The sequence below is a fragment of the Myotis lucifugus genome, unplaced genomic scaffold, assembly GCF_000147115.1.
Source record: "Myotis lucifugus unplaced genomic scaffold, Myoluc2.0 scaffold_11, whole genome shotgun sequence".
NCBI lineage: Eukaryota > Metazoa > Chordata > Mammalia > Chiroptera > Vespertilionidae > Myotis > Myotis lucifugus.
In genome coordinates this window covers 10,380,536-10,403,255 of record NW_005871059.1, presented here as the reverse complement: position 1 = coordinate 10,403,255, position 22,720 = coordinate 10,380,536, and the positions used below count along the sequence as shown (strand labels likewise).

The window sequence follows — 22,720 nt, the reverse complement described above, 5'->3', positions numbered from 1 at the left end:
AGAGTGAGGCAAAGGAGTCTTGGAAAATGATATACATTCATATATTTACCTGAACTGAAGTCACAGTTTTTCTGAAGAAAGTAATTAGAATGTGACTGGCCTTGTCAGTTAGATTAGATGGTGAACATTTTCACAAACTCAGTGAGCTAAATCTCTTGTTCATCAGGGTTTTGAAAAAATATTTAAAATATGTGGTAAAATAAAATATTTTTTTTGACAAATAAACTTTATTGAAAATTATGACAATGCAAAAAATATAAAAATAATGTTTTCAACCCCCTTTGAATATATCTTATTTTAGAAAGTACCTTAAAGTCAAAACTAAAATATATAATTAACAGTAATTTCATAAGTCTTGACAAAAGCTTTCTTGGCAAAAGACCTAATAACTAGATAAAAATTTGATTGCAAGCCAGGTAGTTTCCAAATTTTTTCTTCCAGCAAAACTCAAGGCAAGCCTAATCAAGTTGTCATCTCATAGAACATGAAAATAATTTCAAGGCAAATCAGGTGATTTTTGACACAAGAACTGAGTGACTTCGTTTCAGCAAAACCTTTCATATCCCCATATAGAAGGGCAGGCAAAAGTATGTTTACAGTTGTTCATATAGAAAAACACATGCAGCTTATGATTATTACAATAGCTTCATTAACTCTGTTCTGCATATTCACAACTGTAAGCCTTCTTTGCCTATCCCCGTATTTATTTATCTTAGCAAGATTTCTTGGACTTTACATTTATAAAAATAAAAAATAAGGGGGGGGGATATACCAAATCATTCTCATATTAGTAAATAATATTCATGGTTCAATATATGAACTACTTTTTTAAATGCAGCCTCACTCATCTCATTAAGAGATGCATTTCCAACAAAAATTTCTTTTATGCTTAATAATTATCTATCAAAAGTGTCAGCATATTGATGTTATTTTGATCAACTGTGTACTAGTAATTTTAATGATAGCAAATTTTAACATTTAAAGCATAATGGGTGCATAAAGTAAAATTTTTTTCAATTTACATATTGAAAATATATATTACATATTGAAAATATATACATGTTTTGTTGCAGATAATTTAAAATGGTTCTCTATAAAAGGCTTTCAAGCATAGAATGATATTACATTTGGATACATTTATGTGGAGAAAATCAAATGGATTTAGTGTTGGGGAAATTTCCCGGGGGCTGAGCGACCATAGGAAGAGGCTGATAACTCTATTACATTAAAATTTTATTAAGGGAATTTACATACCAGACACCATGGATATCCACCCCTCTTTCGCTCTCTCTCAATCCTAATACATGTTTTCCCCACACAATAATACTCACCTATACCATGTACAATGCACACTGATCTTTTATTTTTTGGTATACTCTGTTATATTTTGTTTATTTATTTTTGGCTAATATTGGGCTATGAATATATTGATTTCATTAGGATATCATGCTCCCTTCAATAAATCTGCAGTATGGAAAGCACTGAACTAGATATTCCTAACGGAAAGAGAACACATAATACATTAGCAAAATACCTAGAATGCTTAATAATTAACACAAGAAAAAAAAAGCCACCAGAGTCATATGCATTATATTGGCATCCTTATTACATTAATTAAAATTGCCCAAAGGAGTTAAAAGTGTTAATATGCTTTCAGTCATGGGTTAATATTTCTGTTCCATGACTCAGTGGCTCTACACAGAACACAAACAGGAATTCTATTCAACTTCGAGACACCTGGAATTATACTAATAGAACCATGTATAACTGTAAATCTTCAAGTTTTAGTGAGAGGGACTGATTTTCACACACTTATTAGAAAAATGACTTTAAGAGAAGATAATAAATATCTCTGAACTGTACTTTTCTCCTCTGAGAATGAATGATGATACTACTGTCTACCTCACATCATATATAGTGTCAGGCATAGGGAAAGCGATCAGTATATGTGAGTTGTCTTTTATTTACCATTTATTCTAATGGGTTCAGAGAAGGGGTCAGTGGAAAGATAATGAGGACACCAGAATCTGAAAAGAGAGGAGGAGATGGAAATGAAGATGCACTGGGGATCACCACAGATACCACAGAAATGGAAGATCCCAGGGGTTGCAATGGTAGCGACTGGTAATTATCATACGGCGTTCTAATTTTAATTTCTATGTTGGCCAGATTTTGCCACCAGTTCAGCTAAGCCATTACCTTTTGTATTTGTTTCTACATTCGTATAGTAAACCACAAATGTTAGAGTACAAGATGAGCTTTTGGAACAAAGCAACCCCATATATAGTGGCTTGAATAGGACAATGGTATATAATTCTGTCATGTAATAGTCCAGAATTAATTATGTCAGGGCCAGGGGGGAGGCTCTACCATCCTTAATAAGTGTTTCCGCTTTGCTGAAGTTCCTCATTTTCCACCCAGCGGAGAGGGGGAAAGGACAGGAGAACACAATGCTCTCCTTTTGGGGGTACCACTTTGAGGAGACACAAATCACTTCTATCCATGTCCCATGGGCCAACATTTAGTCATAAGATGACACCACATTGTAAGTGTTGCTGAGAGATATCTTTTACACCTTGGCAGTCCTATGCCCACTAGAACTTGGGAGTTTTATCATTAAAGGGAAAAAGGGACTTGGTAGACAACGAGTCCCTGCTGCAGTTCTCCTCTTGCCTTTCAAATATGCATGCTCTTCTTCCCACACACGGAACACGTTCACTCCTTCCCCAAAGCAGACAATTCAAAAGTCCTTCCAGTCACTACAATCAGTTCAAAGCAAAGAGCTCTGGGTGATGTGCAGTCCTTTCTGGCTGGGTTGGAAGTGCATCATTTGGTTTGTTGGCCCATAAACGAATAGGAAGGTGTAGTTCCTTCCACTCAGTGCCCAAAATGCAATGGAAAAGTAGAAACAGGGTAACTGTCATTTGGAAAAGAGGAGAGAAAGCACATGGTCATTGGTCAATGAGAATTATGAGTATCTGGTAGGTCGGAGATGTGACAACTTGGGCCCTGGTAATGAAGTGAGGTCCTTGGTTAGACTCACCTCTCTCCCTTGCTCTCCACAGTCCCTGGCTTTGTTCTCCTGGTCCATTAGCTTCACTGGCTGCATCTGGAGACTGTGCTCTTCCCAGGGCCGACACCTTTCACAGCCGGATCTGTTGGTTCAGGATTGAAGACCTGCATTGCTTTCAGGGTCCAAGAATCATGTGGCTCTGGCACTCAGGGGATGCACTCCCCCTGAGACTGTCACTAGAACCGTGAGTTCAGGCACCCAGCTTTGCTGCTGTGTTCCAGTGGCCAGGAAGCTGGAATCAAGGCATCATCGTTACTGCTCCAACTGCTCTCGCACTCAGAAAGCTGAGAATAGCACCTGGAACACTGCTGCAGAACAAAACAACCAAAACATGGCAGGAAAATGGGCCTCATTTCTACCTTCTACCTCTCACATGATTGCACGCACCAGACAGAACACAACTCATGTCCAGAACCCTATCTGTAAGGGAGTTTTGGAAAGATCATTCTCAGATTCCCAATCTTTCCAACCAGAAGGAGCAGGGTTGCACGTTGAGCTAGCTAACCCACAGCATCCATCACAAGGGTTATAAAAGAATGTATTTATTTTGATTAGGAAGTTCACTGTGAGTCTCAATGGTGTTAATTTAGGAGATCTTGGTGCACGGTTAGAAGGCCTTAAGTCCTGTAGCTTGGGAGGTGTGTGTTTGGAAAATTTCAGAGCCCCATTGTTTACTCAAAAGGAATTTCTGTGAATGTCAGTGTGCAGCAGTTGGTGTTCCCAACACCTCTGACAGGGCAGGCAATACAGACTGTGCAAACAGTTATCCAGGGCTAGCACTGGCTCAGCAAGATGGGAGAGGGCCTAAAGTGGTCCTAAAACTTTACTATCAGTCTAGGGATAAATCAGGGCTTCCTGGACCTATTCTGGGACTGAACATCAGTCATTTGTTCTTTCCAGATAAATGGCAGAATGACGAGATGGATGTGTCATGTTCTGGCTTTGTAGCCTTAATAAACACCATCTCCATGAAATAAAGATAGTATCAAGCTTGCTGTTGCTGTTGCTGCCACTACAATGACTCACTGCCAACACTGTTATTAACATTACAACCCTCTTTACAATGAAATCTGGGTAAAGTGCCTCTTTGTCATTCTGAAGTGGCACTACACCAAATGGTAATTTTTTAGGTGGAAAGAAAAAATAAAAAGAATTCAACTTGCTGGGCACCTTACCATGAACACATGATTTGGACTTAAAGGATTATCCTGTTTATTTGCTATTTGTTTCTCATGAACCACATTGAAAAATCAAAACAAATATGTTAATACTATGTCTTAATAAATTTTCTTGCAACTTTGTAAAACTATATAAATGATAGGCTATTTAGAACAAAAATAGCATATTTTAAGCTGGCAATGTCACAAAAAGCCAAAGCAACACAGTAGAAAACCATGCATACTTTTCATATGTTGAAGAGTGTCCATAGATTTGAATCTGAGTACATCTGTGGTCTGAAAAATACAGATCATGAATTAAGGAAGCTTTGAGGAGGTTACTTTATGAGAGAACAAAAGACAAGTCCTCTTTAGTGATCTGAAAAAAAAAAGTGTCCCTTCTATTATCATATTAAAGGCCCAGTGCATAAATTTGTGCATGGGTGGGGTCCGGCCAGCCCGCCCGATGGGGGTCGATCAGGGCCAGGGCTGGCCAGGGGGAGGGGGGGGCCGTGGGCGGTTGGCCGGCCTGCCCTGCCCCTAATTGGGGTGGGAGGGACTGATTGATGGCGTGGCCATCAGGGGGGAGGAGACATGGGCGGTTGGCCATGGGCCCCACACCTGAAGTGGGGGGCACTAGGGGGCAGGGCAGGCTGGGGGAGGTTGAGGGGGGTTATCGGGGCCCTGACTGGGCTGGTTGGCTGCCCCAGTGAGCGTCATAGCAACTAGTTGTTCCAGTTCTGGTCATTCCGTCGATCCCGTCTCTTGACTTTTATATATATAGATGAATGGAATGTTCTGAGTCTTAGCAATAGTGGCATTGTTTATAGTGGAGTTCCCCACAAGGGACTCTGATTGGGGTAGGAGGGTACTGAGATGCAGAGGACTTCTTACTCCACATTCCTCTCTCTCTCTCTCTCTCTCTCTCTCTCTCTCTCTCACACACACACACACACACACACACACACACACACACACACTTTTTATCTCTACCTGTTTGGGGAGGTAATGTCACTTAATAGTTAAGATTTGGACTTTGGAATCAAGCTCCACTGTGGCCCAGTTCTGGGATTCTGCTAAAGTCATGTAACCCCTCTGAGCTTCATCTTGCTCATTGGAAATTACTATTATCCAGCCTCTTAGAGTTGTTGAGGAAGTAAATGAGATAATGTCTATAAGGTGTTCATGGCATGTAGTAAATTCTCATTAAGTATATGCTATTTCTTTCATTCTTAGAGAATGATTACAAACCACCTTTTAAAATTTTAATGGACTAGAATTGTGTTTAAAATTTAAAGGGTACATTTTTGGAGGAAATAGCATTAAGAACAATAATATACCAATGTTATCAGAGCACTTGTAAAAGTCTCATGATAAAATAACAACAAAAAGATGTTTACTCTTAGCTCCAAAGTTCAAGTCTATATTTTGTAAGTTAACTTAGATGCTTAAAGAGCAGCATCAGTTCTTTGAATACACTGCAATTATAGAAAATATATTAAAAGATCATTAAATTGTTTATAAAGTTGTTGCAATAAAAATGTGTAAGCCATATGCAAGGGGGCAGAGCATGAAGAAGTACAAGAAATATTTACATATTATAAAGGGCTTTCTGCAGCAATAGCAGTTGGAAGGCTGGTTGCAAGGTCTGCATATTAAGTAAAGTTCTCTTTGTCCCTTGTCCTGAAGCTGTGGGAGAGAACTTTTCAAAGGGGATCCAGGAAGCAACTATAGAGAAAGGAGTCACCTATTTCTAAGGAACTTAAGCCTCATCACCAAAAACTACAGGAAAGGTAGAAACAGCTCTTCCCAGGAAGGTGTGAGCAGGGATCCAAGATTCTAGAAGATAAGAGGAACGTTGAGAGTTGGGAAGTCCAGAGAGCCATAGCCAAATGCAGAGAAAGATCAGCCCTGAGACTGATGATAAAAGTGAACCAGCAGGTTAAAGAAATCCATAAAGAGGTTCTGACCTTGTGATCCGGGAGCCAAGATGCATTCCCTTGGGAGAGTGTCTCTGAGGCCTGGTGAGCGGAAAGAAATCACAGTTTTGAGAAGGAAGGAAAACCAATCACAGATAAAACCAGAAGTCCTACCTTTGGGATCACAGAGAGGGCAGGGCACGAAGTGCTGGGTTTTGTATTGTGTACGAATAGAGATGACTACCAACAGTGAGTGACAGGAGGTACAAGATAAAAGCACTGAAGTAACTGTGGTTGCCCGACGAAAGGCAAAAAGCCTAAGAAAATTTGGGGAGAATCTTGCAAATCCGTGACTACTACAAAAGACAGAGCAATCCAGCCAGGTCAGGCCTGGAACCCAGGAGAGTACAAGGCTGAGGACCATGACAAGGCGTGAGGCTGTGCCCCACTCACCTGTGGCTGAAAAGGCTCACCAGTCCTTTCATGGGAAAGCATGTGGTGACTGCAGGAAAGCCAGTCCTGTGTTTTCCTCCTTATTGACAGCAGGACACAAATATATGGCCAAGTTAAAAGCTTGGCAAATCTGTAGTGTAGCCTGGATTCCTCTCAACTCATCTCTTTAAATTTTCAATGCCCATCATACAGAATCCTATCTAGATGTTTCAATAACATCTGACCTTTTAATAACTTTAGTTTGGTTTTTCCAGAGGAAACTGAATGAAAGTAAACAACTAAACCTCAATGGGTCCAGGTAACCAACTGCTTGAAAAAGTAGTAAGGTGCAATGGTAATCATAATGAGGGCATATTTTGGAGTCAGCCGATCCAAGTCTGAGACCTGTCTCTAGCACTACTTAGAGCTGTGGGCACATTTTAAACCTGTATGTGCAACATGGGGACAATGATGGCAACCTTGTTGGGTTGCTTGTTTGTTTTTTAAAATTAAATGACCTTACACATGAAAAGCATTTGGAATGGAGTAGGAGCCCAGTAAATATTAATCCCATTTGACATTGCCAAGCAATAGACCCAGGCAGGCATTCTGACAGGTATGACCCCAGGGCCAAGTATTGCAGAGTTGTGCAGGCTTCTAAGGGAGCGGCTAAGGTGTCTGGTCAGATTGCCTGAGCCCAGAGCCACTCAGTAGTGTTATGACCTAGGAGGAGTTACTTATCCTCTCTGTGACTTGCATTTCTTATCTATCAATGAAGACAGGAGCACCCCTGACAGGGCTGTTTTGAGTGCTCAATGAAATAATTCGAATCAGGTACCTGTAATGATCTGAGAAGTGAAGAACTGAGGTGAAGTCCATGGTGACAGAGGTTGCCTAGTTTGACCTTGGTCAAAGGCAGCCCAGGAGGCTAGCGTGGCCCTTACTAGTCCCTGGGGATGATCCCCCGTGGCCCTTACTAGTCCCTGTGGATGATTTCCCCCCCCCCCCATCTGCTTTATTTATTTATTTATTTTAAGTTCACAGAGCAGTTTGTTTGTTTGCTTGCTTATTTATTTATTTATTTATTTATTTATTTATTTATTGTTTAAAGTATTACAAATAGTGGACTGTGGATGATTTTTAATAGGCCCTAGTTAACATTATTGTCCCTAGGTTGCACAATGCCCTCCAGAGAGACATTGTGGCATCATACAGAACCTGGGGATGGCCTTTTCTACTCAAATATAATGCCATCCAATCTGGGAGAGCCACCCTCTGTGGAACTCCAATTCCCCAGGGCCAACTTTGGGTGGGTATCTTTGACTTAAAATTCTACTCTGTTTATTTTCTTACTTGCTTATTTTCTTTTCTCCCCACTAAAATGTAAGTCTCTGAGAACAGGGACATTGAATTATGTACTTCTGTGTATCCAGTGCCTAGAACAGAACCTGGCACAAAGTAGGTAGGTAGATAGATGCTCCATAATACCTGCTAAATGAATGTACAAAATTTCCTCTGCGATTCTGATACTTGTAACTGAGGTGTTACCATTAGTCACATCTCTTTTGGTGAAAGTGACAGGAAGCTAAAACTAAATAGCTTAAGTAACAAAAGGAAATTTATTGGTTCATAGAACCAAGAGATCCATGGCCTCAAATAAGGTAATCTGGATCCTAAAATACCGCTTCCCTCTGTTTTGGTTTCATAGGTTTGAGATAAAGATTGGTTTGCAGGAAGTGTGTTGGGAGTGTTCTTGATATCAACATATATGAAGAGAGTGAGGAAAGTAGGACTGGGCAGAGGGACACAGCTGATTCTGGGAGTAGTTCTGGAGTTGGCAATCCCTTTAAGGTTGTATTGCTTGGAGAAAAGGGGTCTGGGCATTTGTAGGACCTCACCTCCACATTATTCAGTCACTGAGCCAGGTGGCTATCTTTGGCTGAGTGTCATCAGCAACCAATATTCCAAGTAACTGGGAATATAAGTGCTCTGGTTCTGAAGGAATGTGCCACACATACAGTTGGTTGACTTTATTCTCAGGCACTGCCTTTTCACATGCCACTAAAGAGAGGCTTACGTGATCCTTAGCATCTGTAATCTTTCTTGGTAGTTACAGTAAAAGTCCCAATGAGGACTTTGGTTGGCTTGATTTGAGTCATGTGCTCATCCTAAACCATCATAATGTCAGGGAGTTGTATTTTTTGGATTGTTGAAGTCTGGATAATATGCCTACCCCTGGAAGTAGTGGTGATTCATAAAAAAGATTACTGACAAGAGAATTTCAGTTCAAGAAGAAAGTGCAATGGATGCTGACCAGGCACAACTAGCAGTTGTTTACACAACCTTGTTATGGCCTGAATTGTGTCTCTCCAAATTCAGATGTTGTAGTTCTAACCTTCAGTCCCTCAGAATGTGACCTTATTTTGAGATAAGGCTTTTACAGAGATAATCAAGTTCAAATAAGGTCACTGGAATGAGACCTTATTTAACATGGCCAGTGTCCTTACAAAGAGGTGAAATGTTTGGACACTGACAGCCATACAAACATGCCATGTAAACATGAAGATGGCCATCTACAAGCCAACAAGGCTTAGAACAGCTCTCTCCCTCACAGCCCTGAGGAGAAACGACCCTGATTTCCAGACTTGTAAGCCTCCACAACTGTGAGACAACACATTTCTGTTGTTTATGCCTCTCAGTTTGTGGCACTTTGTGATGGAAACTCTACCAAACTGATACAAACCTGGGCCACTAAGATTTTTTTAGGTTACAAGATTTCCTGAGGTCATAACCCAGATGATAAAAATATATTGTCTTGTAAGTTTTGCTGTCCAATACTTTGTATATTAAAACATCAAATTGCTCAAAGAAAGTGGCCCATTTTGCTTGGTATAAATTTAGCTATTCTCCTCAGGCCCTTCTCAACTAAAATTTCACAAGAGAATTAGCTTTAAAGCATTCAATGTATATAATGACTTAACTTTGCTCCTCTGTGTTTGTAATGGCACTTGTAATGTATCATCGAGGGATAATTGAGAAAATAGTCATTCCAATCATTTTCTGCAGCGTTTCATTTTGTCAAAGGACTCCAATTGAGAAAGACCACTGGACCATAATAGTCTAGGTGTTCTACTTTGTGCTATAGAACTCATCTAAGTCATACATCTGCTCTGTGATTGACACCCGTTCTCATATATGCAACATGGAAGTTGTCTTGGCTTCATTAAGAAATGGCACTGAGAAGGGTTGCTACTCCCTCTGTCTTCTTAAGGCAACTATGACACTCATCTCATCTTGGGAACCTCCATTCTGATAGTATAGAGCTGCATCCAGCCAGAAAAAGCCAGGATCCAGCCCAGACAAAAGTAAACAAAACATTCAAAGCCTTGATATCCTTCTATTCCTTGAATGGGTCATTTTGGTAAAGTTAAACCAAGTGTAGAAAATGCACAAGTTAAAATTATGACAATCTTGGATGGAGGTATTATCAGATTCAGTATTGGCTTAGGAACTTGAATTTTAATATCTACATACCCATAAGGCCAATAATATTCTTGGCTATCTGTTTTGTACCTGGATCTGTCACTTTGTAAGGGATAATTTCTCACCCATTTCTTCCTCTAGATAAAAAAAATAAAATAAAATAAAACCCCCAATAATTGCTGATATGCTTTATTATCCCGAGGGTCTCTTCACCTAGAATTTTGATGCACTTTCTGGCATCATGAAATATTTTTTTTACATCTTTGAGTTTATGTAATTTCATATCTAGTTTTTCTTTCATTATTAACAACTCTGTGTAAACATCATTTTTAATGGCTTAATAGCATAGTTTCTAGGAATATGTCAAGTTCTTTAAAATAATTTCTCTATAATTGGATATCTAAGTTATTTTCAATTTTTTATGCTTATAAATAAATGATGCTTTATTAACATTTTGTGCATAAGTCTGTTCACATTTCAAATTATTTTTTAGGATAGATTCCTACCAGTAAAATAACTGGATCATAGAATATGGACATTTTAATCCTCATTATTTATAACAAATGCAAATGTAATAATTGCTTACTATAAAGTATTTATGAAACACAAGATATTTGGCTTATACTTTTCTATTAAGAAGTAATTAATATACATAACTCCCACCTAAACAAATTCTTACTGCAATCATCTGGACTTTTATTTCCCAAGGATCATTATTTTGCTTTTTTATCTTAGAAATTTTTTCATTGTAATTACATCATCATCACTCATTCCAACTTAACTCTAAGTTTTACAGATTTCTTTGCACTCAGTTTTACTTCTTTTTGTTTTTCTGGAGATGTCTATTCTCTTCTTGCCCAATCTTCAAAGTCACAGAGGGAGCAGCCATGTTCTATACATGACTTTGCCATTCAAGTTACAGTTGATTATATCAGGGGTGAACTTCTGACCCAAATTAGGGTATGAGCTCCTTTCCATGAGAAAGTTATCATTGAACTAGGAAATTTTACCTCCGTTTGGCTTCTCTCTTAAGCTAATGGCTTATAAATTCATTTCTCATCTGAATAGATGCAGATAAACAAAATTTTTAATGCTTTGTTGTGTTCATAAGGAAGAATTTGAAATTCCTGAATCCCAGAGACTGAGAGTAGTAAAAGCACAAGCTAAAACTATGACAGCCCCAGATTGAGGTATTATCAGATTCACTATCAGCTTAATAACTGAATTTTAATGTCTGCGTAATGACCAGGGACATCTTAACTATCTCTTTTGTACATTGATCTCTCATGATCTGTTTATTCTTTTGCCAAGCCAAGTATGATTAGATATATTTTAATAGCTAGAAATTACAGTTTCTTCATATTGCCATTTATTTTCATTTTTAAAAGTTAATGTCATTCATTTCTTTCCCCAGCTAATTTTAAGAGCCTACTCTAAATTCCATTACAATGGAGACTGGGATTGCAATAAATATATAAATTAATTTGAAATCACTGACTCTTATCTATTTATATATGTTCCTTCTAGTTATTTATTTGTTTCATTTTTTTAAACTTAGGTTCAGAGAGTTGAGTGAAACATGCTCCTCCTCATGTTTGGTTTGTTCAAGGCTATTCTCTGGTGTATTTTTAATTTCCCTTCATTTCTGAGAAAGTCCATCTGAAGTCTTAGAGAATAAAGCTGACTTACAGAGAAAAGCAAAAAAAGAAATGAAAATAAGGGCAGCTGTGCTCTTCCTGGGTCCCAGTCACTGTTTTTAGTTTATTCCAGAGATCCAACCACACCCCTTTTCCTGGACCAGAAAATCTCTAGAAGCGCATCTCAGGACTTTTCAACTCCACTTATCTCCAGAGTCTCTGGCCAATTGTTGTTCTGATCAGAGAAATACATCTCTGTTCTGTAGCTTTAGGTGGGTTCTAACTTCACATAGGTAGAGCTGGTTGGGATTGCTGCAAGCCTACATTGCTTACCCTCACCTTCCTCTTCTCACCCCACTTCTTGGAGCTTCCCTTTTGATACTAAAGCGTAAGAAATTTCAGAATCTATGGTGCTCAATTTTGATGGTGCAACCCAGAAGTTAGCAAGTACTTCGTGAGGCAAACCATTGTCCTCCAATGGAGTCAGGAGCTGTTGGACAGATTGTCCTGACATCCAACCATTCATACAGCTTCCTGGAAAATATACTCCCGTCAGATCACTCTTGGGATGCCAAGTGACGACCAGCTTGCTAACATACTCTTCTTGTATTGGTCCCCTTCCTTCCCTTTGGCTTCCTTTCCCCCCTCACTCTTCCTTAGGCTTGCATGCTCCAGTTTAATAATAGCACATAAGCTATTGCTTCAGGCTTCATTTTCTAGGGGACTGAATCTAAGACAGATTTTGTAAAATAGCTTTGCATCTTTATAATTTGCCCTTTTGCCCAAGCTAGTTCACATAGATTCCTGTTACTAGAAAATAAAATAAATTTAAGTAATTAAAATTTGTTTTCTATTATTTATTTTAAATTTTCTCTGGAAGAAAATCTTTAAGACTATTTTTCAAAAAGTATATTTGGCAGGCAAGCTTTTTTTAAAAAATGTATATGTATCATTTTTTTCCTTTGCACTATGTAGTTTGAATATAGAACTATGGTTTCTGTTATCCTTAAACGTTTGTGAAAATTTGCTCATAATTTCAACACTCTGTTTAGCAGCTAAGTCTGATACCAATATGATTCTCATTATTTTGTTTTATATGTTTTTAGAATTAAAAAATAAAAAAAATAAAAAATGTCATGGTTATATGTATAGCTGCGCCAGTTATGTCCTCTGGGAGAAATAGACCTGAGAAGGTGTTTGAACATGAGATTTATTTGGGGTAATGCTTGTGAAAAGTAAAATGAAAAGAAAGAAGGATTTTTCAGGGAGAACATTTGGATCATGATACAGAGCTGATACTTATGAAACTAAAGGGCTGAGGTTGTTATCTGACAGATCTAACCAAATCTTGGCCAACCCAACAAGGAGCTCTGAAACAAAGTTGCCTTTTAGAGGAATCCCTCCTTGGACAGAAATGGCCAATACGAGTACCTGCCATCAGCTGGACACTCTCTAAAAAGAGCAAGGCCTCTACTTAAAGGTGAGGTAGATCCTGAAGGCACCACTAGCTGGAGGCTGTCAGCTAACTGCTCTCTACACAGCTGAGCAGAAAATCCCTTCTATAAGTAAGAGTGGAGCAGCTGGCACCTCCTGTGTCTTTTTTCATTCATCCTGCTTGAACTTAGCCAGCCCTTTTGACATGATGACTGAATACTTCAGTTCTGGGAAATCACTCTATATTATTTATTTTATTGCACATGTCTTCCTAAACTTGATGTTTATTACTTCTGAAATACCTCTTCTCTACTAAACATATTATCTATGTTGCTTAACTTTTCTATCATTTTCATTAATCTTTTAAATCTATATTTTAAAAAAAATGTCCTCAATCTTATTTTCTTTTCCCTATGTTATCTCTGGTTATTCTGGGATAAGCGTTTGTTTGTTCATTTGGACCTATCCTTTGCATGCCTCAAATGTCTGGTGATCTTTGAAAAACTGTGTATAAATAAGGGACATGGGTCATCGCTTGGAGTGTCTGCTTGGGTTTGCCCAGCAATTGTAAATGCCTGTTTCTATAACAGACTGTCCCCTGAATAGATGGACCGATTGCAGGGCTCTATGCAGGTTATACCAGCACTTGCCTTTTCTTCACGAATCATGAAGAGCCTTTGGTGGGGCAGGAGGGAGCAGACAGTTGGACTTAGCACAACATCAACTGTCAAATGAAGCAGATTTAATTTAGAGGCCAAGATAGGGTGGGAAGTGTTCAGTGAATTTCTCTCCTGAGTGTGAAAATCTTCCATGTGAGTTGTATGGGTTAAAAGCAGGCTTGTTCTATGTTTCTCTTTGGTTAGCAAGACAAAATCATACGTAACTTAGAGAGTTGTAATTCAAGGGGAAAATATCCTAGGGAAGAAGATTATGAAAGGAAGAGAGATACATGTAGAGGAGCCTGGCCTAGATATTTCAAGTTGTTAATTACCATGATGGTTGTCTTATGATTTATTTGGGCTCACTATCTTTTCTTACGCCAAGATTAGAGACAATTAGTTTCCATTAGGTTCTTAAGTAGCATACATGATTGCACTCTTTGTGGATCCAGAGCTACTTAAAAAAATAATTCTTTTCCTCACATTGAATTGGTAAGACTTTCCTTATCCTATGTTAAAGTCTTATGTCTACTATAATCCGTGTCTTGCTTACTCTCTGTATGATACATACACCTCCTAATGTAGACATTAACATAAAAATCTGTCTTAAGTCAGAGCAGAGAAAGACAAAACTTCCTTGGAGGAATGGGATGATCCACACAGGATAAAACCTGTTAAAACAAGTTCAAGATAAATATAAAGTCAGAAAATAAACAGGGAAAAATCTACCATGGGCAAGAGTCAGCAAAAACAACAAACAAGAAGATTCATGCCCCCAGGAATTAGAAATGCAAGATGAAAAGTGGATAAAATGATAAAATAAGTCTGAAAAACAAATAATAATGTCTATTTTTTGTGGAGTTAAAAACAAGGTAAAATTAAATACTAGAATGTGGTTACATGTGAGATGAAAGAATTTTTTTAGAGTACTAGTATTCCAAGTCCTTGTACTGTCAAATATGAGGTCCAAGTTATTAATTTAGATTTTGTTAAGTATCCAGGCAATGTAGTTCTATAGAAGGCTGATTCTAGGTCTTGGTGAAAATGAGCACTTTGACAAATAAATTGTGTACCAGTTACACTTTTCTGTGAGGAGCTCTAAGCCTAACAGAGAACATCAGGCAGATATTCAATGAGCATGGCTACTTGCATCTCCCCAAAGGCCTCATGGACATGCCTGAATTGGGCAATCATGTTCTGTCTGTTTAAGGTAAAGCAGTGCTTACCAAGCATCTCATACTCCAGTTCTCAAATTTCAAAACAATGTAGCTTTCATGTTTTCAAAAGCTGCCTTTATATAGATAGGTCCTTGAACATCTGGTTCTGGGTATAGAAGTTATGTAATACTATCTAAGCAATCAATTGTCGCCTGGGTTTCAAAGTTGAAGAGCATTTAGATATAGCAAGCTTGACCAGAACCTACCATAGCATGTTAAATTTTAAGAAAAAGTGAAGTAAATACAAATATAGAGTAAGACTTCCAAATTACTTGAATAATAAAAGGAAATGTAAAAAGCTAAATTCATTCAAAAGAAGGCAGGAAATGAGCGAGACAGACACACACACACACACACACACACACAGAGAGAGAGAGAGAGAGAGAGAGAGAGAGAGAGAGAGAGAGAGAAAGGGAATCAGTAGTTTTAAATAAAACTGCCTATAAACAAAACTAAACATATTAAGGCCAAAGTGGATTTATAAGCAATTTCTACTGAATCTTCAAGCAACAAAACAGGTAATTTCCATCTCATACATAATAATCCAGATAACAGTTAAGTAAGGACAGCCCCCAATTCATGTTATGAGAATAATGTAACCTTGATTCTAAGGACTGAACAAGATAGGAAAAATAATCGTAATTTTACATGGAGACACAGGTGTAAATGCAGCTAGAGTGGTTTAAATACATCATTGACTCTTCCAGCAGGGGGAGCCCACTGACAGTGTCCATCCTATGGAAGCTTCCTTACAATGGTTGAGTAGTCGGGCCTGCTGGATCAGGGCCTCCTCTTAGAACCTTACTGATGTTCTTTAGTCTCTCATAGTATGGAAAGTCATGTTGGTATCAGCTGTGCATAGAATTGTGTTCCCCTCCCCCACGAATATGTTGAAGTCCTAACTCCCCATATTTGTAAATATGACCTTATTTGGAGATGCGGTCTTTGTAGATGATCAAGTTAAGATGAAGTTATTAGTGAGGGCCCTAACCCAATATGACTGGTATTTTAATTACATGGGTGCAATTGGGACACAGTCACAGTCATACAGGGAGAACGCCATGTGAAGAGAGAGGATGGGAGTGATGCATCTCCTCTGAGGCAGGGAGGAGGTCTGGCTGGCATCCAAGCCTTCCCTCCTTACTCCTATGTAACTCAGAGCAGCCAGAGCAGCGATTCTCAACCTCGAGTGTGAAGACGGGAACTCTCTTATCCTCTTATTTCTTGCTTTTAGTAATGATTTTCCACTTTTTAGCTTTTTAGTTTTAAATAATTACAGACCCAAAGGAAGTTGTTTTTCCATTTATTTTGAACATGTCAGTAGACTTGGAGGAGTGTGCATTAGTTTGCTAGGGCTGCCAATACAAAGTACCACAAACTGGGTGGCTTAAAGCAGTAGAAACTCATTGTCTTGCATTTCTAGAGGTTAGAAGTCTAAGATCAAGGTATCAGCAGGGTTGGTTCCTTTGGAGGGAGAACCTGTTCCATACCTCTCACCTAGCTCCTAATGGTTTGCTGGCGATCTTTGGCATTTCTGGTCTTGCAGATGCATCACTTTTTATAAGAACACAGTCTTACTAGATTAGGGCCTGTCCTAATGACTTCATTTTAACTTGATCATCTGCAAAGACCCTATCCTATATAATAAAAGGGTAATATGCAAATTGACAGGTCACTATGAAGGAGCTCAATGCAGGAGCTGCCCCCTGGTGGTCAATGCGCTCCCACAGGGTGAGTGCTGCTCAGCCACAAGCTGGGCTGATAACTGGCAAGCACAGCAGTGGTGGCAGGAGCCTCTTCCGCCTCCGTGGCAGCACTAAGGAAATCCGACTGCAGCTACCCCCCCCTCCCCACTCCCACCCCCCTCCCCACCAGTGGGCCTAAGCTGCAGTTGGACATCCCTCAAGGGCTCCCTGACTGCTAAAGGGTGCAGGCCAGGCTGAGGGGGACCCCCTTCCCCAGTGCATGAATGTCGTGTACCAGGCCTCTAGTTTCCAAATAAAGTCAAATTCATAAATACTGGGGATTAGGATATATATTTTGGGAGGACACAATTTAACTCATAAAAGAGTATGTGAGCTTAGGTTTATCAAAAGTAGATATGGGTTTAAAAGGTAAAAAACGTCAAAGCTAAAGGGTGGAGCTACCACAGTTGACTTTTAATAATAGGATCCCCTGAGCTGCTTCCTAACTTGCTGACATGCATCACAGGCTTTCAGCCCTTGCAATGGAACTTTTATTCCCCACTCACCCCCAAAAGTCAGCAAATCAGAGGATTCACATGTCTTACTGGGGAAGCCTCTACACTGTCGGTGTGTTTGGGCTCCCTACACAAGCAATACTCAAGAGTAACTGCCCACATAGTTTTCTTGAAAAACTAAGCTCATAGCTACAGTGTTAAAAAATATTAGCTTTATTAAAAAACCTGAATTATGCTAGCCTCCCTCCCTCCCCAACCCACATACAACACAGGCACACACACAGGAGCACGTGTGCATATACACAGAGCAAGGCTGAGTCTGCTGTGGAAGACTTTCCCCAAAGGAGACAGTAAGGCACAGGCTGGCCTGGGTCCCGCAGAGGTGTTCTTGGCTAGCCTGAACGCCTGGCGCTGGGCTGCAGAGAGGATCCAGGCCGAATAGAAAAGATGCTTCATACACCCTAACATGACCTACTTCCTCTCCAGCCTCATCTACGGCCTTCTTCTCTCTTGAATTCCTTCTCTTGACTGTGTGCAGGGTTGGTTCGCTCTTGTTAGTTCCTCATGTAACCTGCTGTTTATTACCTTCACAGCATTTACTTTTCCATTTTTAATTATAATTTTTAACTTGTTTACCTGTTTAGTGGTAAAATTTCCCCAGCTAAACTGTGAGATAGTGGCTAGCGGCTAGCCTGTCCTGTTCAGCATCTGGCACATAGTGCAGCCTCACTGTTTGCTGATGAATGAATGGGTGAATGAATAAATTTGATTGAGGTATAGTGGCATCAAAGACACATTGTGACTGTTTCAATATTTTAAGGTCAAATATTACACTATTCCTATAGATCCTATTAATGAATTCAGCATATCTGATGCCGCATTACCACCTAAAGATGATAAGGATGCTTTGTTTAACTCTGTTGTGTCTTGCTACTGTGGATGATGGCTACTGGTAAAATTGTACTTGATGCTGGGGCTACAGTTGCTAATCTTTTTAAAAAAATATTTTTATTGATTTCAGAGAGAAAGAAAGAGGGAGAAATAGAAACATCAATGATGAGAGATAATCATTGATTGGCTGCCTCCTGCATACTGGGGATTGAGCCCACAACCTGGGCATGTGCCCTGACCGGGAATTGAACCAGTGACCTCTTGATTCTTGGGTCGATGCTCAACCACTGAACCACACCGGCTGGATGAGTTGCTAATCTTTAATTGATGATTGCACAGTCCCTAAGAAAGATATTACAGGGAGGTCATGTTTGATTTTCAAGCAAGTCTCATTAAAATTCCACTCTCAATTAATTAGCCAGTGAATAGTTTCTTTTTATATCTCACAAACTATGAATATTTGACTCAACTCCCTCTAGGAAACAAAAGTGACATTTAAAAAAGGATGAGAAGTTATTTTACAAATGTTAAAAAGAAACTAGATATAAGGTATTATTAGATTGTAAAATTCAGTGGAAATGTTTTATTAACATATAACTTTTTTTCCCCATGGTAATGGGATCGTCATAATCATAGGACCATTAAGAGCTATCCACTATATTTCTGGATATTGGAAAATTTCATAAGATCTCAAAATTGTCTTTTATTGATGGGGTCAGGGTAACATTTGGTCTGTGAAAATAAGGAGTGGAAGTTGCTAATAAAAGTATTTGAATAACTTCCATTCATTGTGCTGCAAAAAAGATTATATGTGCTAGGAAGGGAGAATGAAGAGAATGATTCTTGGGTTGTAATATTTCTAAATCTTGGAGAGCAGAGTCAGGATTAAATGGACACATGGTAAATACAAAACTTAATCTGAGTATTTAAGGGCTTTCCATTAAGATTATTTTAATTCAATTACAATGAATGTAATTACTATTTATTGTGTACCTAGAGAAAACAAAGTTTTGTTCATGGGTTTTGGTATTCTTTAATTGTACTCAGTTAAAAGCTCTGTTCCAGCTCTGAACATAATTTACTCTTACTCTTCCAAGTCCCTGACCTAATCTTGGCTCCTCTCTTCTTATAATAAAGTTATACTCTGTTCTCTTTCAAAAAACCTTCAGTTCCTTTAAAAGCCTTCCCAGACCCAAACCAGTGGGTGACAGTTATGGTATTTATCCCCACCATCTCCTTAACACAAGCAGAAATATAGATTCTCAAGAACAGAAAGTTATTGAACTGTCTTCTGCCCACTTTCCATTCTCCCAACTCCCCACAGACATCCCGATACACCTCACATCAGTGGCTCTCAGTCCTGACTGCACCTTAGAATCACCCGGGGAACTTTAAAAAAGTAAAGTTTAAGAAAAACTTTTAATTTGAGAGCTCTCTGCCTGGCTAGTTAAATCATACTCTCTGAGGGTGAGGCACTCACAGTGTTGTTTTGTTTTTAATTTCCAGGTCATTTTAATATTTGTTCAAGGGTGCAGTTCTCTGTCTTGCACATGTCTACCCCCTGGATTTTATGTGTAATTTCACAGAATCATGAGTTTTAAAAATGTCTTAGAGGTCATCTTGTCCAACTTATTTTTGGAAACTCCTGCCCATAGAGGGAGAACCATTTGAAAAATTTCAAGATTTGCCGAACCGGTTTGGCTCAGTGGATAGAGCGTCAGCCTGTTAACTCACGGGTCCCAGGTTTGATTCCGGTCAAAGGCATCTACCTTGGTTGCGGGCACATCCCCAGTGGGGGGCGTGAAGGAGGCAGCTGATCGATCTCTCTCATCGATGTTTCTAACTCTCTATCCCTCTCCCTTCTTCTCTGTAAAAAAATCAATAAAATACATTAAAAAAAATTTCAAGATTTATTAGGTTGAAGATGTTTGGAAGATAACTACCTAGAAAGCTAATGCAAGGGTCTTTCTTTATTTGGAACAGTAAGAAACTTCTTTCACTGACCTCAGTAAATAAAGAGAAATAACTATTTTGCATTTGAATTGGTGTTTCTTAATTCAAATTAAGTTCTGATTTTAAAATATCTCAAAGATTCCCAGCATAATCTGGCTTAATTTCACCATTTGGATTTAAAATAAAATGTATCAGGCATGCTCCCTGGAGTTCATTCTCTTCTATTCTTTGAATCATGTGAAGGAAATATAAGCACCATTATTGTTCAAAAGGAATTTGGCATACTAGGAACCTATGAGAGAACTAACCTATAATGTTTAAAATATATTCTTTTCCAAATTTGTTTAGAGTAAGGAAAAAAAAAGAATTACTTGAAGTGAACAAATCTCTTTTATGAACTTACTAGAGGGCTGGTGCACGAAATTCGTGCACGGGTAGGGCCCTTAGGGCTGGCCGGTGATCAGGGCTGATCGGGGCCTTCCAGCTGCTAGCCAGGGCCTCTCTTCCCTGGCTGCCGGCCAGGGTCTTCCTTCATTTTGCGCCACCCTCTGGTGGTCAGCGCACGTCATAGTGAGTGATAGAACTCTCAGTCTCCCGGTTGAACTCCCACAGGGACGCTTTGCATATTAGCCTTTTATATATATAGATGGCTACAAAAACCCAAAGCAGATAGAAGACAGACATGGTGATGTATTCATTACAGATGAGGAAGAAGAGTTAAAAATGCTGTAGCAATGTGAGCCTCAGGCCCTGGGAAGACTAATGGAGTAATGCAGTGACCATGTGTGAGTGTGTGTGTGTGCGCGCGCGTGTGTCTACATGTTCCTAATAGTCTTCTTTCAGTTTGAGCCTGGAGCAAAGCAAATATCAAAGCACTCTTCTATTCTGCCCAGAAGGAGAAGTACCAGATCAGCCTATCAGAGAAAGAAAAACAAGAGAAGATAAGATCTTAACTAGAGTAAGGAGGGCAAGCACTTGCTTTTAACCTCAGAATCAGGGGAAGTGGCAGAGTTTCAGAATGTTGTTTGCAAAGTCTGAAGTTCTGTGGGAGGCTGGAGCAATGCAAAATGTTTCCCAAGGCTTCTGATTATAAATGACAATTTCAACATCAAGTTTATTGGGTTAAAAATAAAACAAAGAAATACTATCCTTTAATATTTTCAGGGAAAATTTCTTGGAAATATTATTTCCCCGTGTGTCCTACTCCCAAAGCCTTTAACATGTTCTATTTTAGGCTGTGGAGATTACTGAAATTATAACATGAGAAAGTGAATGGTGACAGTTGAGTCTAGTTAGAAAAAGCATCACATTGTACTTAGGGTTACATACCTTTGAGTCTTGACTGTATATGATAACTTTTTAATTGTATCTTGAATATAAGTTAGAATAATGAGTTATATTATTTACTGGATCCAAAAAGTATTGTTGGATATAAAAGTATCTTGTATACTTTTAGTGCTATATCTTGTTTCACCTTCTCTTAATTCCCTACCTTTTTGACCTAGGATATGTTATTTTAAATATTTTTTTGTTTCTTTCATTAAAGTACAGTTGACATATTACATAAATTTCAAGTGTACAACATAATGACTCTACATTTATATACTTTACAGTGTGATCACCATGACGAGTCTAGTAACCACCTGTTCTCATATAAACTTATTATGATATTATTGACTATATTCCATATGTGGTTTATTATATTTCTGTCTTATTTATTTTATAATTGGAAGTTTGTATCTCTTAATCCCCTTCATCTTTTTTGCCCATCCTCCCAACTCCCCTCTCCTCTGGCAACCATTAGTTTGTTCTTTGTGTCTGTATCTGTTTTGTTGTTTGTTTTAGATTCCACCACATAAGTGAAATCATACAGTATTTGTCTTTCTCTGACTTACTTCACTTAACATAATACCCTCTAGGTCTATCTATGCTGCTGCAAGTGGCAAGATTTTATTCTTTTTTTATGGCTGACTAATAATCCTATATAATAAAAGGCTAATATGCAAATTGACTGAATGGTGGAATGACTGGTCGCTATGATGCGCACTGACCACCAGGGGGCAGACGCTCAATGCAGGAGCTGCCCCCTGCTGGTCAGTGCACTCCCACAGGGGGAGTGCCGCGCAGCCAGAAGCCTCTCCCATCTCCACGGCAGCGCTAAGGACATTCCCCAAGGGCTCCTGGACTGCAAGAGGGTGCAGGCTGGGCTGAGGGATACACGGCCCTTCTCGCCCAGTGCACGAATTTTGTGCACTGGGCTTCTAGTCCATTATATAGATCTACCACATCTTTCTTATTCATTCATCTATCAATGGACACCTAGTTGTTTTTGTCTCTTGGCTATTGTAGATAATGCTGCAATGAACATAGGGGTGTATATATCTTTTCAAATTAGTGTTTTTGTTTTCTTTGAATAAGTGCCCAGAAGTGGAATTGCTGGGTCATAAGTTAGTTCTATTTTTCATTTTCTGAGAGATCTCCATACTGTTTCTATAGTGGCCACACCAATTTACAATCCCACCAACAGTGCATGAGGGTTCCCTTTTCTCTACTAGTATATCCTTGCCAACATGTTTTATGTGTTGTCTTTTTGATAACAGCTATTCTGACAGGTGGGAGTTGACATCCTTTTGTGGTTTTGAGTTGCATTTCCCTGGTGATTAGT

At 39.0% G+C, this 22,720-nt stretch overlaps 1 long non-coding RNA gene across 1 annotated transcript; it reads right to left on the bottom strand.

The window, feature by feature from the left end:
• Positions 1-1,216: 1,216 nt before the first annotated feature.
• LOC111825009 lies at positions 1,217-3,666 on the bottom strand. The gene is made up of 2 exons (XR_002828109.1): positions 3,044-3,666; positions 1,217-2,917 (listed from the first exon to the last, which is right to left on the bottom strand). It is a non-coding gene; the product is annotated as an uncharacterized LOC111825009 (long non-coding RNA).
• Between the last annotated feature and the right edge of the window lie 19,054 nt (positions 3,667-22,720).